Consider the following 17,765-nt stretch of genomic DNA (forward strand, 5'->3'; position numbering starts at 1 on the left):
AAATGTAGGCGTTCGGAACTTGATTGGTAGCTAGTGCCATTTTCTTTCATTCACTCGAGGATAATTATTTTGGCTATGGCCACCTATGCTTTTGTCCTCTAATTAGCAGGTAAAGCAAGTCAACATTTACTTATTATCAAGGACCTACTACAGGTTGTGTTTCTGCAGCCAAGGCAAACAAATCTGTACCTGTCCTTCACACTAAGAATAGCTTCCGATCGTCAAGCACAGTTGCCAGGGAAATGAATGGCTTCTAATGCAAGCTTCTCAGTCAAATTAAACGAGTGCAGACTAAAAGCAGCAGAGGCAGACGGCGACAGAAAGCATGTGGTGAATAAGATGCACACGCTGTGCACACGTGGAGAAATTACACCATGTTAGCGTGCCAGGCTGGGACTCGGGAGACCTGGGACCAATCCTCAGCTCCACCCGACTTCTTGTGCGACCTTGGCCAAATCACAGTTTCTCTCTCCCTCTGTTCCCCAACTTCCCCCTGCACTGTACAACGGGAGAAGGAACAGCTCTACCCTACGTCCCACAGGTGTGGTGGGGATAAATACATTAAAGACCATCAGGCTCTCAAACTCAATAGGTATGGGGGGGCTACATAAGCACCATAAGATAGCCAGACCCCTCTCAACCTTCAGAATGGCTGGATATTTGACTTTCCACTGAAAATATGCTGTTACAGTGGGGTCACTAACTCGCTCCTGTTTTAACCCAGCCTAAATCAGACCAGACTTGAACCCAGGAAGGACTCCTGGGCCTTATTCCTGATCCTGCAACTGACACACTGTACAACCCTGGGCAAGTCACTTAATCTTTTTGTGCTCAGTTCATCCAGCCGTAAAATAGGGATACCACCAGCTACCGCAGAAGGGTGCTGCAAGACTTATCTATTGAGCTCCAAAGGTGTGCTTGATGCTTTATGGAGATAAAACAGACAAGATCTCTGCCACTAGGAGCTTGCAACCTAATTGAATGGATGCATCAGGAAAGCACCTTGGGATCCTTTTTGATGATTCATATTGAATTGAAACGGATATGGATCTAAGTAAAGACCTAGCAAAGTATTTGATGTTTTAGAAATCCAGACCCAACCTACTTCCAACACCCCCTCCACTCAGCAGAGTCATAATTATAACTCTCTCTGAGCAACAGGACAGAAATAAAGACTGAGTAAACTGAGGCTAGCAGAGACAGGTAAGCACCTCTGCTCTATTCGAGAAATAAAACTGAATGACTAAAGCAGCTGGATGGTCCTTCAAAGACTTAATGAAACAGCTCCAGGTACAGCAGCAGCTTCTACAGTTATCCTGCACAGGATGTCTTTGGTGGCATCAACTCTCCATATTTAACCATCTAGATTCCTTTCTCCCACTGCAGGTGGCTGAAGTTTACCAAGAGCAATGGGCTTAAATTGCATTAAGGGCAGTTTAGGTTGGACATTAGGAAAAACTTCCTAACTGTCAGGGTGATTAAGCACTGGAATAAATTGCCTAGGGAGGTTGGGGAATCTCCATCATTGGAGATTTTTAAAAGCAGGTTAAACAAACACCTGTCAGGGATGGTCTAGATAATACTTAGTCCTGCCATGAGGCAGGGGACTGGACTAGACGACCTCTCGAGGTCCCTTCCAGTCCTATGATTATGCGCTTTTAAGAGGAATAGGACAGGGATAGGAGGCAATGGTGGTGTGCTTTGGTTATGCTTTCTGTCTAAAAGCTATTTGATTTTTTTTCCCCTAAAATTTTCAAGAAAACAGAGGAAAAAGTTAGCATGACCTTCTGGGAAAATGTTTTCCATTTTTCAACCAGCTCTGTCTCTAACCTTAGATTGTATACTCCAGAGGGCAAGGACTTTGGGCCAATAGGTGTGAGATCAGAAATCAGGCCCTCTGTAATGCTATAGTAGCCCATGAGAGACCATGTTGACACCTAATGTCCTATAAATACAGAAACAAAAGAAAAACCAGCTTCAAACACCTGTGTCTGCTGCATATTTTGATGCTGATTACTTTGCCATTTGGTTTCCCATAGGTTTTTTATGAAGATGAAACAAAAAAACCCACCCCAAGAACCAATGTAATTCATGTTTGTTTCCTTTTTTGTTGTTGCATTTGTTAACTCAAAGCAGGATTAAAAGGGGAAATATGTGGAGTCCTGGGGTAGCTGGAACTCTTCAGCCATGAGTTTTCTATCAAATGGTAGTATTTTTTAATCTCTCTCTCTCTCTCTCTCTATATATATATATATATAGAGAGAGAGCACTTTTCATCTCAAAGATCTCAAGACACATTGCTTTATACAAGGACTGGCCTACAAACCAATATGCTCCAGGACACGTGACGTTACACAGGTCAGACTAGATGACCTAATGGTCCCTTCTGGCCTTCAATTCTATGCATCTATGAAACAAACCCTAAAAACTTCTCCAGTGGCTTCCTGCTGCTGCATTGGCGTACCTCCCCAAGGTTCACAGCTCTCATTCTCCCATGCGACATATTACCATATCATATTTATGCCATGCAATCTGCTAAGGAACATAAATGTTTCACAAGATGACATCCCTACACACAGACGCTGCTAAAGCCTTGAGCAGAGGGGAGGTCTGGAGAGGCATATGTCTGTTTCCATAGACTGAAAATCATCCACTGGTTGGGCAACATTTCTGATTCTCTCGTGCTGAGGAACGCAGGGTTCCTTGCCCACTCTGAACTCTAGGGTACAGATATGGGGACCCGCATGAAAGACCCCCTAAGCTTATTCTTAACAGCTTAGGTTAAAAACTTCCCCAAGGTACAAACTTTGCCTTGTCCTTGAACAGTATGCTGCCACCACCAAGCATTTTAAACAAAGAACAGGGAAAGAGACCACCTGGAGACGTCTTCCCCTGCAAAAAATATCCCCCCAAGCCCTACACACACCCTTTCCTGGGGAGGCTTGAGAATAATATCCTAACCAACTGGTTACAAAATCATCAAAGACCCAAATCCCTGGATCTTGGAACAATGGAAAAATCAGTCAGGTTCTTAAAAGAAGGATTTTATTAAAAAAAAGAAAGGTAAAAATCATCTCTGTAAAATCAAGATGGAAAATACTTTACAGGGTATTCAGATTCAAAACACAGAGGATCCCCCTCTGGGGATTGGTCCAGCCAGGTTAGCCGAGCTTCTTAACCCTTTACAGGTAACAGGATGTTGCCTCTGGCCAGGAGGGATTTTTTAGCACTGTATACAGAAAGGGGGTTACCCTTCCCTTTATATTTATGACAACATCTGAACAGGCCTTCCACCCCAAGAGCTTTGCATTTGTTCTGTTGTTAATTGAAGGCCACGCTCAAGGTATTTTCCCTACCTTCCGAAGGGCTTTTTCTCTTCTATTAATTGTTGTTTCTAATATGCCTGAAACATTAATCTATTTATTTAGCAGTAGGATTGTTTTCAGTATGTGTCGATACTTATTTATTATTGGAGGCCTACTGATGTTCTGAGCACCAGAGCACTTGTTTCAAAGGAAGACAACAGGACTTCCCAATGGGTTTTGTGTTAATCTCTCTATCATCACCACATTTGCCTATCCCTCCTTCCCCACCTCTTGGAATAATGGAGGAATTAAGGTCCCAGTTCAACAAAGCACTTACGCACATGCTCACCTTTAAGCACAGGAGTAGCCTCACTAACTTTAGCTGGACTACTCACAGGGCTGAATTTAGGATTTGCCACATGGTGGGTCCATCCCCCTCCCCCAGTCCCGTATCCTGCCTCCAGAAGTGGACAAGACCTGATGCTTCTAAGCAGTGGTTTCTCAACTGTGCTCTGTGAACTGCCGGTGAGCTGAGTAGCCACTCACTGGAATGAAACCTTACTGAGAAAGCTGCAGCGTGGGGTCACAAGGCCAGACTGCTCTCTCTTGCAAAGCCACCTGCGTATTGGAGAACCGTTGGCTCAGAGGAAGCCAGCACTACTCTGGCAATTGGTGCAGGGCTGTGCATGGGAAAACAGCATGTGAGGAGTGAGGAATTACACCAGCTGATGAACTGGGAGAGTCTCCACCATCCTTCCCCTAGTTCTTGAAATTTTTCATCATATGTAAATACCGCCCGGACCCCTAACCGGCTTTGCTGCTCACCTCCCAACCTTCATAATCCCAGTTAAGGTGCAGCTGCTACAATAATAGAGGGAAACTCACTCACAGGATTATTCTGATTATTTAGTCTGCTGCGGTTTCCAGAGGCCCCCAATTAGAGATCAGGGCTCTCGCAATGCTGTATGCACACGTAAAGCAACAACTGTTCCTGCCCCAGGCTGTTCACAGCTGAGGATTAGGACAAAGCAGATAAACCGACAAACACGTGAGGCAAGATGAGGAGATGAACAGTAAAGACACGTACAAAACAAGGGTTCATTGCAGTCACAGCTTGCCTCTCATTTTGCTCAACAACGTGCAACTGACGTAACAACAGCCTTGCTCTTCTCCCCACCGCGGCCTGTTGGGATTTTCAAAGAAGCCTAAGGACCTTAAAATCCCAAATCCCATCAGATTTCAACGAGAGCTGGGTCCCTAAACCCCTTCAGGTCCTTTAAAAAGCCAAGCCTGTGGCTGTGATGCATCAAGACACCACTGGAGCATGTAGAGGCCAAGTGATACAGGTCAGTCACGCACCATGCTAAAGAGTTTATAAAATTCTCACCCCAGACCTGGTGAGAGAAATCAGTTTACAGACCTAATTGCTGACTCCCGCACCAACACATCTTGTTTATAGGATCAACTCATTCCAACAGCATCCCAAAGACACATTTCACTGCTAAAGTGAAGTGATGGCCATCAGGTAGCCATCTGAAGTCTCGACAGGGGCAGATACGGGATATTGAACATTTCCCCAGAGACATCAATTACCCACCAGAGGTAGATACAGAAAACCAAGTATTTACCTAGCACATGGTTTCTCAGAGAACATTCAGGATTTAATGTCTTGTGCCTGCTTATCTCAGGCCAAGTGATGTTACTCTGGAACTTGAAACTGAGCAGTATACATCTCCTAGTGATTACTGGGTATCATATTGTAGACAGGGCAGGTAGCACCACCTGTTATACTGTTGGCTAACACTTCCCATTTATCAGACCTATATTCAGTTGCTCGTAACTTTGCCAGACTGTAACCCTTGGGGCTGAAATTTTCCATGCTGGGTATTTGCCTCGGGCTGAATTATTATTATGATTGATTTTTTTTTTTTTTGAGAATTTCAGACACAATGGTTTAGCCATTTCAAAGATGGCAGCTAGGAAAAAATACATTGTTTTGCCCATGTTAAAAATTGCAGGCAGCCTTTTCTTTGAGAAGCTCTAGTGCCTTTTGAGCAAGAACTTGAAAATCAGCTGGGGCGGGGGGGTGTCGCCTTTGTGTCCCCATAAAAATCTGCCCAACTTTGGCCAAGATATAAGACTTTAGAGAGAAAAAAATCACAGTTCGCACATCCTCGGTAAAGACTGCTAAGACTTTAGCAGCTAAATTCCCCAAAGAGTCCATCTACATTGGCCCGGCTGGGCAAAGAGTATGGGACAAACGGATGGAAGGGAGGGAGAGGCCGACTCTGTCTGGATGAGAAGCTCAGGGATGGAGATTGGGACTGGGAATCGGGAGTCAGTTGGGACGGAAATGTGAGCTGGAGAGGGGTAACTGGAGACCAGCCTGGAAGAAAGAGAGCTCAGATGAGTAGCTGGGAAGGAAGAAATTGAGACTAAGAGTGAGGGGAATTGGGATGGGATGGTAAGTCTGGAGGAAAGAGCGTAGGCAGGAAAGAGTGAGACAAGAAGCCAGAGGACTGGAGACCAGGCCTGGCTAGGTGAGGAGAATGGGACTGGGGACAAGCAGGCAGGGATGGGAAAGAGACAGGACTGGGAGAAAGTCAGGTCGGAGGGGAGAGGCAGAATGAATCACCCTTAAGAGCATGGACTCGGGGGGGTGGAGTGGGGGAGAGATTGCCAAAAGAGAGGATGGTCTCATAACTAGGAACTCAACTGCCTTAACCAAGCTGCTTAAACTAAGCTTTTTGCAGGTGGTCACTAACTCGGTGTCCCTCATTTTCTTGGTGTTTTACTTGAGACCCGGAGGGACTTGCAGAGATGGTGAGCACCCACAGTGAGCTTTGAGCACAAAGCGCTCTCTAAGGCAAAACACTCTGAAAAATCAGGTCCTAAGACTCTAAAATTGGACACCCTAAAAGTAGTGGATACTTTTGACCTTCATCTCTTTCTCTCGGTTTCTGATGCGTAAAATGCGGAGAGCACCACCCCCTCATTTCACAAGCGTTTTGTGAAAAATAAACCCATTAACAGTTGTGAAGCAGTCACACAATAGCAATGAACATGACAGAAAAGCACGAGGAAATAAATAATTCTGTTTTCACAGCAAGGTTTGAACAGTGTACAATATATAAGGCCTTGGACCACACACTGAACAATGAGTAGAAAACAAAAACATTGAATAACTGCTCATTAAGTGAATACTGCCCATTCAGCACACTGTGGAAAAAAAAACAGTATGGGCTCATCTAATTAAATACCATATCATAATGCATACGCACTATGGGGCCAGAATTAAGGTTGTATGCGCAACCTTAATTCTAGCATTTATTAACTTTTGAGTGCTTGACTTTGCAGCCATAATAATGTTGTTTACCTCAGAGTTGTGTGTGTGATTAGCTAGAGTGCTTATGTTACCACCATCCTGCCACACAGCCGATCACCACATACATTTCTCCTGAGTAGTGCAGATTACGTCTATCTGTAACCCAAGCACAGACTCTCCTTCACCGCAATGCAACGCACCACAGACAACCTCTGCTCTCCACGAAACCGACTGGAGTGTCGAGTTCCCCAGTCTAACTACCTGACTGGTTCCTAAGACTCTTAGCCAGGTCTGATTTTCAGCCATTCTCCTCACTACATTCTCTCATCCACCCATAACATACGTCGTCCTCTTCAACTCAAAATAACTCCAGCTCAGCATGGTAACTCCAAAGAGAAGTGGTGAGGGCCCTAAGCAATTTTCCCCCTCCCCTCTTCTACCCCAACGTATACCACTCCCTCTCACCCATGTCTGTGGCAGCTACCATAGCCAGGGGCACCTTAGAAACACCTCCGAAAGATGCTGACACAGTCATTTTCTGTAAGTGAAGGGATCACCATCGGATAACTGGCTGGTCACCATCATCAAATAAAATAGTAAGCGTACAGCTGAAATCCCACAGAGCAGGAACCCACATCAATATAATCACCACCATATTAGGAGTTAATTGGCCCCACTCAATAGTTCTGTCAGCAGATGTGTGTCCATGACTGAAGGGCCATGGAAGCTGAATTATTCTTTCACTCCCAAGAGACGGTGTCTGCTAGGCCAGAGTGAAAGTCCATCAGCAAGAGAGCAGGGCAGAAACTTGCATTGTTGTGGTCCATGCGGCACCTTATAAAGTGTACTGCATGCAAAATAAAATGTCATGCACTTATAAGCATCAGATAATAAATACTACCCCCGGTGCAGGTAAAGAAAGGTATTGAGCAACAATAAGATGAAATCTGACAGCAAAGTTTTGGATCTGTTTTTCAGCTGAAAACTTTTCTAGTGTTGACAAAAAAATTCACATTTCCCCACCGAAAGGGGAAAGCTTTGCTTTGCAAATTTCCACTTAATTAGAAACTTGATTTTCATTTTCGACCAGTCTTAGTGCTGGGGTATTTTTCAGCCTATCCTAAGTATTAACAAGATACTGAGGAAATCCCATGGTAAAATCACAATCCCATGATAAGCGCCGCTCCCTTTTTCTCCTAGGAGTGATTGCTGTATTCTGACATTTCTAGCTGCCTCCTAACTGTGCAGTTCATGCCAACACCGTTTCACTCTATGCCCACATCCTTTAATAAAGTCTTCCCATGGATATATAAGAGCACTCCCAATATTTCTCCCTTTGCCCATGAACTGGGCAAACCAAACCGCACAGTGAGCCATCGAACCCATGAAAAAGGGAGCACCTTTCCAATTCCTCAGCCACACCCTTTGTGATCACTCAGGAAACAGCAACAGACTTCAGATGTCTCCCATATCCCCCATTCTGTCCTCACCTAGAAAACCAGTTGCTGCAGCAAGCGGAGGGGAGGTGGGAGATAATTCCATTGCTGAAAAACAAATTGGGGGCTTACAAACTGATGGGGATAAACAAGATCTGACTGTATATGATTTAGAGCTAACAATGTAGTTTACCGAATGTTAATTGAATACACAGTGGCTGTTAGTGACTGTGGGGATCAACTTAATTTTAAATTAAATAAGCAATAAATGCTTAACTGAACTTCTATTAAATTTCACCCAGTATGAGAAGTATGTGGGGCTTTTAATTGACATTAAACAAGATAGTTACATTGAGTCAGTTGATATTTTATTACCTGGAGATAAATGGCCTTATTAAATCTAAGCTATTTCCATTCGAGGTGGAATCACACATGGCTCCGCTAATGTTTGTCTGGCTCAAAGGCAGCGCGCTAAGCAGATTTACTTGGGTGAGGAGGGTGAAAACAGTGAACAATACTGGATTGATAGCCCCACCTGGAGACGGAAAGCCATTTATTCACAGAACAGGTACTATGCATTTATCTAGGGAGTTCTATGGCCCCTGCATTGCTGTGGTCTCTGAATGCCGCACAATCATGAATGGATTTTATCCTTAACACTGCTGAGAGGTAGGGAAGAATTACTCCCATTTTACAAATGGGAAACTGAGGCACAGGGAAGACTAAGTGATTTGCCCAAGGTCTGCGATACACAGGAGGTCAGACTAGAAGATCTGGTGGTCCTGTTTGGCCATAAACTCTGACACACAGGGAGTCTGGAGCCGGGCCAGGTACTGAACCTACATTTTGCATGCAGCCAAATGCCCCTTCCAGTTCTCACTGACAACTTCCCTAATTCCATCTCCACTTCTTCTCTAGCAGTGTCTTCCCCACTCTTCCACCTCTCCTCCTAAAGCCTACTAGGATTGGAAACAAAAGGGCCAATAAGGATGGGGGACATACCTATCCTGAGACCTCATTTCCCATGTGCCCCCTGAACCCTATGAAATGCTAATGGCTTGTGGCTACCATTGATCTAGGCTATTGTCAAAGCCCTGACATAGTGGTAGAAGGCCTTCCACTTCCTATAACCGCCTGCTTATTCCAAACACCTAGACACTAACATATGTAAACAGTCTTCAGACATGTTAAGGGCTGTTATAAAGTGTACAGCAATCGATTGCTCTTCTCCTGCCTCCAGTGGACACAGAGAAGTAATGGGATTAATCTGCAGCAAGGGAGATTTAGGTTAGTTATTAGGAAAAACTTTTTAATTCTCAGGGTAGTTAAGCTCTGGAACAGAAAAGAACAGGACAAACACCTGTCAGGGATGGTCTAGGGTTACTTGGTCCTGCTCAGCGCAGGGGGCTGAATTTGATGACTTCTCTTCCCTTCCAGCCCTATATTTCATGAATCGATGATTCAGAGACTAACACCACTGACCTTTTTGAAAATGACACGAATCTGAAGTATGAAATTTCACACCCAGATGCAATGTCATAAGTAAACAGTATACATTTTAATGTTTTCTACTAAGTTTTATGTACAAAATCAAGCGAGAGGTGGATACATCTTCCTGGTCTATGGAGACAAGTTTAGGAAGAAACCACATTTTCTATGTAAGGCATCTCTACGTCTACAACGTCTTGTTCTCGTTCTGGCTTTCAACGAGTGTGTGATGTTGCCCTCTAGTGGCTAACTCACAGAGACGATAAAGAACATGGTACTATGGCTAGTTTAGGAAACGCATATTAGCTCAAGTGACAGGATCATGCATTTTAGGAACAACCAGCTTCTGGTCCTGGCTCCCAAGCTGTGGTGAATCACTTACACGGTAACTGCATCTGTTTGTATGAGCAGACGGATACAGCCTGCCCAAGACACCGCATGCAAAAGAGAATCAAACAGCACAATGTAAACTAATAGGACTGGCTACAGGAATCGGTCATAAAAACTGGGCCAACAATAACCATTTTAAAGATACCATGAAGGGAAAAAACCAGACATTTTTTTAAATGGAGAGAAAGCGATTAGCACCCATCGGCAAATTCCATGCCCTGCGCGCCATCCACAGCCAACAGCCAACCTGCACACCAGCCTGTGACAACTGATGGGTGCCACCACACCCCCAATGAGAAATCACAATTTTAAATGGTTCCTTCTGGCCTGAAGAGCTATGAACCTCTGGGGGAAAATGGCCTGACTGGAGCCAGTGATACTCTGCAGTCTGTATCTTTTCTAAGAAAAGGTTATCAGCAGCTCACAACTCCTCTGATGTTTGTTTTCCTTCCTGAGCATATTGCAAGGCTTTGGGAGCATTTATGAGTGACTCATGCATATGACAGAGTGAGCCTCAGATCCCAACAACAGATACTGACAACCTTTCTTTTTCTTTTTTTTTCTTTTTTTTTTTTTTTACTTAAAATAATGACTTTCACACCAGCTCTTGCATTGGCTCTGAACGTGACCAAAACTAACTCTCCTTGGGATTAAGGCAGAATCTTAGCTTGAGTGTCTTTGCCATTAATCCTAATCACTGTGATTAGGTGCGGGCGATGTTTTTTTCATATCTGGATTAGCAGCATTACCACCCTCGCTATATTCCTGTGCCCAGAAGCACAGGGAGCAGAAACTGCTAAGCATTATACTGACCTAACCCAATTTCTTAGGCGGGCACAAACTGCCGAAAGCTTTGAGATTTCATGGGGGTTTTTTTATTTGATTTGTTATTTTCTTTTCTCTGTGTTTCTTTCTCACAAAACTAAAAAAAAAAACCTGTCAGAATTCACTAAAGTTCCCTTTTGCAAGTTCCAGTCGGCATGCAGCTCCCTTAGCATGAAAGCAACTGCCATGTTTCCTTTCCAATCCCTGGTCCAGGACCAGTGCTTAGAAAGGCTCTTGGAGTATTTGTACTCTCCATCAGAGTCCAAGAAAGTGATGGAATACTGGACCTTAAACGCATGGATGAATCGAAAGGAAGTAAATATTTCACTATTGTCACTGTGTTACTATGTTCTTATGCTAAAACCTCTTAAGGTAGCCATACAACATTTATTTGAGCCTCCCTTGCCCAGTGAAGCTTAAAATGGGCACTGGACTGGCACACCATTTCAGACATCACAGCAGTTGGTACACTCTAAAGTGACTCTAAAGGCCAAATGACGTTGAGAAACATAATGAGACTAATATTGAAGTTAAATGCTTTCATAGGGGAATAGAGGAATTGCCAAGCTGTACCAGATCCATGCTCTTCCTAATCTAGTATTTGTCTCCAACACTGGCCAGCACCAGATGCCACAAAGAATACTGCAAGAACCCTCCCGATCTCTAATAGTTAGAGATCAGTTTAAATCAGTGCTTCTCACACTTTTGTATTGGTGACCCCTTTCACACACCAAGCCGCTAAGTGCAATCTCCCTTATACATAAAAAAACCCTTTTTTTACATCTAACATTATTATAAATGAGGAAGGTGAAGCAGAGTTTGGGGGTGGAGACTGATAGCTCGCGACCCGCCCCCCATGTAATAACCTCATGATCCCCTCAGGGGTCACGACCCCCAGTTTGAGAACCCCTGGTTTAAACCATGAAGCATAAGATTTAATTGCTAGTAAACTCTTATAATGTTGGATATTCTTGTTAGCCATATAAATGTCTGACCCCTTTCTGAATGTTGCCAAATTCTTGGCCACATCATCATCTCGTGGCAATGAGTTCCAGAGTCTAATTACAAACTGTATGAAAAGTATTTCCTTTTATCTATTTTAAATTAGCTGCCTTTCAATTTCCCCTTGTTCTTCTGTTGAGACATGGAGAACAGTCACACCCAATGCCTCCATTCTCCGGACCATTCATTATTTATATACTTTTATCCCGTCCCTTATTTGGGGTTGTTTACTTTAGAAAGGAGACAGTCTCTTTTAATCTCTCTTCATATGAGTTTTTCCAGGGTCCTAATTATTTTAGTTATTCTTCTCTGAACCTTTAATTTCTACACTATGCTTCACTAGGCTATTGCAGGGCCTTCTGATGGAGAAATGGGAACTGCTTAGATCAACAGCATTGTAGGACTTGCAGCAGGAATCACACATAATCAGACAAAAGGAACTTGCCTAAAGTTTGTGCACAAACCACGAGATTTGACCTATGAACGTGAAAGAATGATTTTAATAAACAAGGTGACACCTATGCTTGGAAATCAAATGATGGGGCACCCGATGCCTGACTAGTATCGTAAGTTATAATTAATAATAAATAAGCCCTGATGACCACTTCATTTGTTGAAGTTCTTCAATTCTGATGGGATTTTAGCAGTCAGTATTTCACACGCTGCGAGAGGCAGAGATAAAGGCCATTAATCTTCAGTCTTTATTCATGTTGTGTAGTACTTACTCACTTGCATATCCTTAGACAGAACTTTTTACAGGATAAATACTGCACAGCATAAGGGATACAGAATTGGGCCAGAATTTATACTACTAGAAGACTTGAATTTCAAGCTTTCATAAGTTATACAGCAGAGAGTCCTAACTACCAAAGTTCAAGACAACAGCCAATTAAATATCATACTCAAAGTGGGGCCAAAGAGAGACCCAAAGCTATTCAGAGAATGATGCAATTTGCAGATGTCATCTGCCTTGCAATCTGCCACAAACAGGCAAATGGTCATATCATCACTTGGGAAACTGGCCTTTCCAGACTTAGCCAGGATTTGAGAGGGGTTTCAGAACTGAAAATTGCCACTGCAAGTTGTAGACAGAACAGCGATATAGTTGTAAGCCTTGGAAATGTCGTGGCTAGAGGAAGGTACTGGAGAGACAGATCTGAAGGCAAATCTTTGCAGCACAAGCTTCCCCTGCCAGTGCTCTTCAACCACATTTTGAAGCGAAAATTTCCCTGGGCAAGAGAATTCAAGTCTCCATTGCCAGTTCATTTCTAGGTGTTTCGGCCAAGACAGCTAATGAGGGTGCTAGCCAATGCCAGTCATAATAGACAGTTCACATTTCCATGATGAAAGACTAATATTCAGTGACAGGGAGAAACCTGGAAAGCGATAATGCTGATGGAGACAGGAGTGACAGTAGACAGGAATGTACGTAGGAGTTTGCATGTGACTGGCCCATTGCAGTTTGGGGTGTATACACAGCAGCATCAGTGAGATACAGTCCCTCTATATACAGCTCTGGAACATTGTGTTCAATTTTGAGCAACATGTGACTGAAAGACATTGACAAACAGAATGGAGCTCAGACAAAAGCAACAAAGAGGATGAAGGGGCCGGTGGGTATGGGACTGATTCACAAGGAGCTAAATGGGGCACGCTGCTGAGCTAATAGACAACTGAAGTGGCAGAGATATGAGAACAGTCTACAAATAGCAGAAGGAAGTTAATGTCTAGGGGTCTGTCTACCCTGGGAATTTTCAGTACTTTTCCCACGGGTGCACTGGGAACATAGGAACTGCCAGACTGGATCAGACCAGTGGTCCACCTAAACTGGTAACTGGTCACCAACAGCAGCCAGTACCAGCTGATTTAGAGAAAGGCACAAGAAACCTTGCAGAAAACAACTCAGAGCTGTTTATTTCTAACTCCCAATAGTTAGACATCGGCTTAACCCCCAGATGACAGGACAGAAGGGAGCACTAGAAAGAACAGGCAGCAGGAATTTCGACAACACTGATGTGAGCAGTTAGATGACACAATGGTAAGAACTAATGCTCTGTCTATGCTAGAACTCCCACCAATGGTGCTGCACCCGTGCTAGCCAGCAGCGAGTCAAGGGTGAACTGTAGATAACAGCAATGGAGAGGAATAGTGAGGGCAATACAACAGAACTGAGAGGGTGAAACCAAAAGGGGAAAACCAGGCTGACAACCAGAGAAAACGTCCTGAGAATAAGGCCTCACTGTGCTGTGAAATAATCACAGAAACATAGGGGGAGGGACACCAAGAGGTCATCTACTTCATCCCCACTCCTGGTGCTGACGCAAAATTAAATATACCTATCCCTGACAGGTGTTTGTCTAACCTGTTCTTAAAACCTTCCAGTGACAAGGATTCCCACAGTATTCTTGTCAGCAAGTTAAAGAAGTATGGGCTGGATGAATGCACTACAAGGTGGGTAGAAAGTTGGCTAGATTGTCGGGCTCAACGGGTGGTGATCAATGGCTCCATGGCTAGTTGGCAGCCGGTGTCAAGTGGAGTGCCCCAGGGGTCGGTCCTGGGGCCGGTTTTGTTCAATATCTTCATAAATGATCTGGAGGATGGTGTGGATTGCACCCTCAGCAAATTTGCGAATGATACTAAACTAGGAGGAGTGGTGGATATGCTGGAGGGCAGGGATAGGATACAGAGGGACCTAGACAAATTGGAGGATTGGGCCAAAAGAAACCTGATGAGGTTCAATAAGGATAAGTGCAGGGTCCTGCACTTAGGACGGAAGAACCCAATGCACCGCTACAGACTAGGGACCGAATGGCTAGGCAGCAGTTCTGCGGAAAAGGACCTAGGGGTTACAGTGGACAAGAAGCTGGATATGAGTCAGCAGTGTGCCCTTGTTGCCAAGAAGGCCAATGGCATTTTGGGATGTATAAGTAGGGGCATAGCGAGCAGATCGAGGGACGTGATTGTTCCCCTCTATTCGACATTGGTGAGGCCTCATCTGGAGTACTGTGTCCAATTTTGGGCCCCACACTACAAGAAGGATGTGGATAAATTGGAGAGAGTCCAGCGAAGGGCAACAAAAATGATTAGGGGTCTGGAACACATGACTTATGAGGAGAGGCTGAGGGAACTGGGATTGTTTAGTCTGCAGAAGAGAAGAATGAGGGGGGATTTGATAGCTGCTTTCAACTACCTGAGAGGTGGTTCCAGAGAGGATGGTTCTAGACTATTCTCAGTGGTAGAAGAGGACAGGACAAGGAGTAATGGTCTCAAGTTGCAGTGGGGGAGGTTTAGGTTGGATATTAGGAAAAACTTTTTCACTAGGAGGGTGGTGAAACACTGGAATGCGTTACCTAGGGAGGTGGTAGAATCTCCTTCCTTGGAAGTTTTTAAGGTCAGGCTTGACAAAGCCCTGGCTGGGATGATTTGATTGGGGATTGGTCCTGCTTTGAGCAGGGGGTTGGACTAGATGACCTCCTGAGGTCCCTTCCAACCCTGATATTCTATGATTCTATGATTCCACCACCTCCTAGGTAATTACTCAAGGGAAGCCCCGTTGTCTGGGATATTTAGCACAGTTTGGGCCAACCATGAAACAGGGGAACAATCCTGTCTTGGCAAGGAAATGGACTGAATAACCCAGTAAGTCTTTTCAAGCTCTAAGTCACACGATCCGATGTGGACAAACTTTCACTACAGAATGGGCTGAGCCCACCACCTCATTTCACACAGGCCAGAGAATGGCTCTTAGTTACTATCAACTTGGGACAAAGCTGAACCAGCAACATACAGGTGAACTACTCTGAGAGTCCCATGTCCACACCCCACTCTCCTCCCTCCATGATCCTAAATCTAGGCATTTATACAGCATCCCTCTCCATGATATCTGAGTGCCCAGTGACACCCAAGATCCCAGTCTCACCGTATCCTTTTTTGCAAAATGATTTTTTCCACAGATTTTACCCTAAAAGTTACTCCCACATGGCAAGCACCCAGCCTCTGTAGGTCACACACCTGTGAGCCCTACAAGTGCAGAAATCCCATCAAAATCAATAGCAGTTCTTTGAACTGAAGTCATATGGGAGTGAGACTTTCCACTGTACATATAGGGGGGGTCAGTTGCATAGTCCAGGGTGGAACAAAGCATTCTGACTTTGTAGCCAGACTAGCACCCTTAAGCAAAGGCGGCACGCCTTACAAAAGTAAGATATCAAAAGCCAGCTCATCCTAGAAGTGGGTGAAAGGTAAGTGAGCAAAATCCAGCCTACTGGGGAGTGGAAATAAAAAGAGTAATCTAACACTTTATTTAGTCAAACTGAGTACGGCCAATTTATTTCATGGTATAATGCAGAACCCAGAGCAATTACTGAATTAGTTTTCCCTATCAACACCTCCCACTCACAAACAAAGCCCCAGGGGGTGCCGAGATTTCTCCTGAACAATAATGAGAATCAAATCTGTCAATCGGAATGAAAATAAACTGGGTGACAGTAATTGTGTGGGAAATTTCTGCTGTGCTTACCGGCCTGGGAAGGGCCTACCCAACCTTGCATGGAAAAGTGTGCCAGAGCCTAACACACCTGTGATTATTTCTATAATGATTGGGGTCCCATTCTACAAGGCACCATACCAATCCTTGCCCTAAAGAATTTACTGTCGCACAATTCAGGAGCAGGACAGAGGAGACCCAGGAAGCGATATTTAATAGAAAAATATAGCAGGACAACTCCCTCAAACCGAAGCAATCAGTGTCTCAGCGCATTCCTGTCCCATCACCCACACTGTGCGGCGGAAGCCTGTTGCATCCAGAACGCAGGATGCCATACCTAAGGGCCCACTGGCGTCCTGCAAAGACCCTAGTGGAGCATGGCACACCCACCTAGAAATGAGAGATCACAGGGAGTTGCTCTGGGGCTCTAGTCCCCAACTATTGGAGAGAGACGCAACTAGGGGGTCAGTTGCCCTCCTCCCTGGGCCAAGACGGGGCAGGGCGGGGGACAGCATCCGTCTGCTCCCTGACTCACCTCCAGTCCCCCTGCCCCTGGGGCAGTCGCTTGCAGGGTGCCCTTAGGGCCAGATCTGCTCCCCCTGCCCCGCCCCCCCTCCAAAAAACCCCGTGGGAGGAAGGGAGGCGGGGGCCGTGCCCCCAGGAATGTACCGGGAGGCTCCCAAACAGCATGAGGGGCTCGGACCCCCAAGTGCGGGGGAAGTTTCCTGCGGTGCCCCCGTCCCCCCCCCCCAATTCGCCCCCTTCCCATGCCCAGCCTGAGACCACCCCCCAAAAAAATCTGGTCCCTGCTTCTCCACTCCCCCCCCGCCCCCGCCGGCGGCAGGCTGGAGATCCCCGCCGGGGCCTCTCCCGCCCGCCCCAGCCGGGCCAGCAGCACCCGGCCCGGGCGAGGGAGGAGCCGCCGCCGCCGCCCCCGGCCACATGCAGCGCGCGCCCCGCCGGGGGCTCCAGCTGCGGCACAGCTGGGGCGGGGGGGCGGCGAGCGCGCGGGGGGGTGAGTGACTCTTTGCAGCCCTACCTCGGGGGGGAGGCGAGCGCGGCGGCGGCGGCGGCAGCGGCGGCGGGAGGGCGGAGGCGGCGGGGGGCGGTGCCGGGGCTGCATCAGCGCCGAGTCCCCTCCCCGGCCCCGGAGGAGCCCCGGCCGCCGCGGCTCCGGCACGGGCCTGGGGCTGCCCCCCGCTCCAGCTCCCTCCTGCCCCCCCAACCTCCCTTCTCCCCGCAACCCCCCCCTCCAGCTCCCTCCTGCCCCCCCAACCTCCCTTCTCCCCGCAACCCCCCCTCTCCAGCTCCCTCCTGCCCCCCCAACCTCCCTTCTCCCCGCAACCCCCCCTCTCCAGCTCCCTCCTGCCCCCCCAACCTCCCTTCTCCCCGCAACCCCCCCTCTCCAGCTCCCTCCTGCCCCCCCAACCTCCCTTCTCCCCGCAACCCCCCCTCTCCAGCTCCCTCCTGCCCCCCCAACCTGCCCCCCAACCCCCCCTCTCCAGCTC

General features: G+C 46.3%; 1 protein-coding gene across 2 annotated transcripts in view; it reads right to left on the reverse strand.

Annotated features, from left to right (window-relative positions):
* The window catches only part of LPP (LIM domain containing preferred translocation partner in lipoma), a 423,204-nt gene extending 405,853 nt beyond the window's left edge, over positions 1-17,351 (reverse strand). For both annotated transcript variants that reach the window (XM_074963360.1, XM_074963357.1), the window contains exon 1: positions 17,297-17,351. The gene's annotated coding sequence lies outside the window, so the exon portion shown is untranslated. The remainder of the gene's footprint in view (positions 1-17,296) is intronic.
* Positions 17,352-17,765: the final 414 nt, after the last annotated feature.

This window comes from Natator depressus, chromosome 9 (genome assembly GCF_965152275.1).
Source record: "Natator depressus isolate rNatDep1 chromosome 9, rNatDep2.hap1, whole genome shotgun sequence".
NCBI classification, from domain to species: Eukaryota; Metazoa; Chordata; order Testudines; family Cheloniidae; genus Natator; species Natator depressus.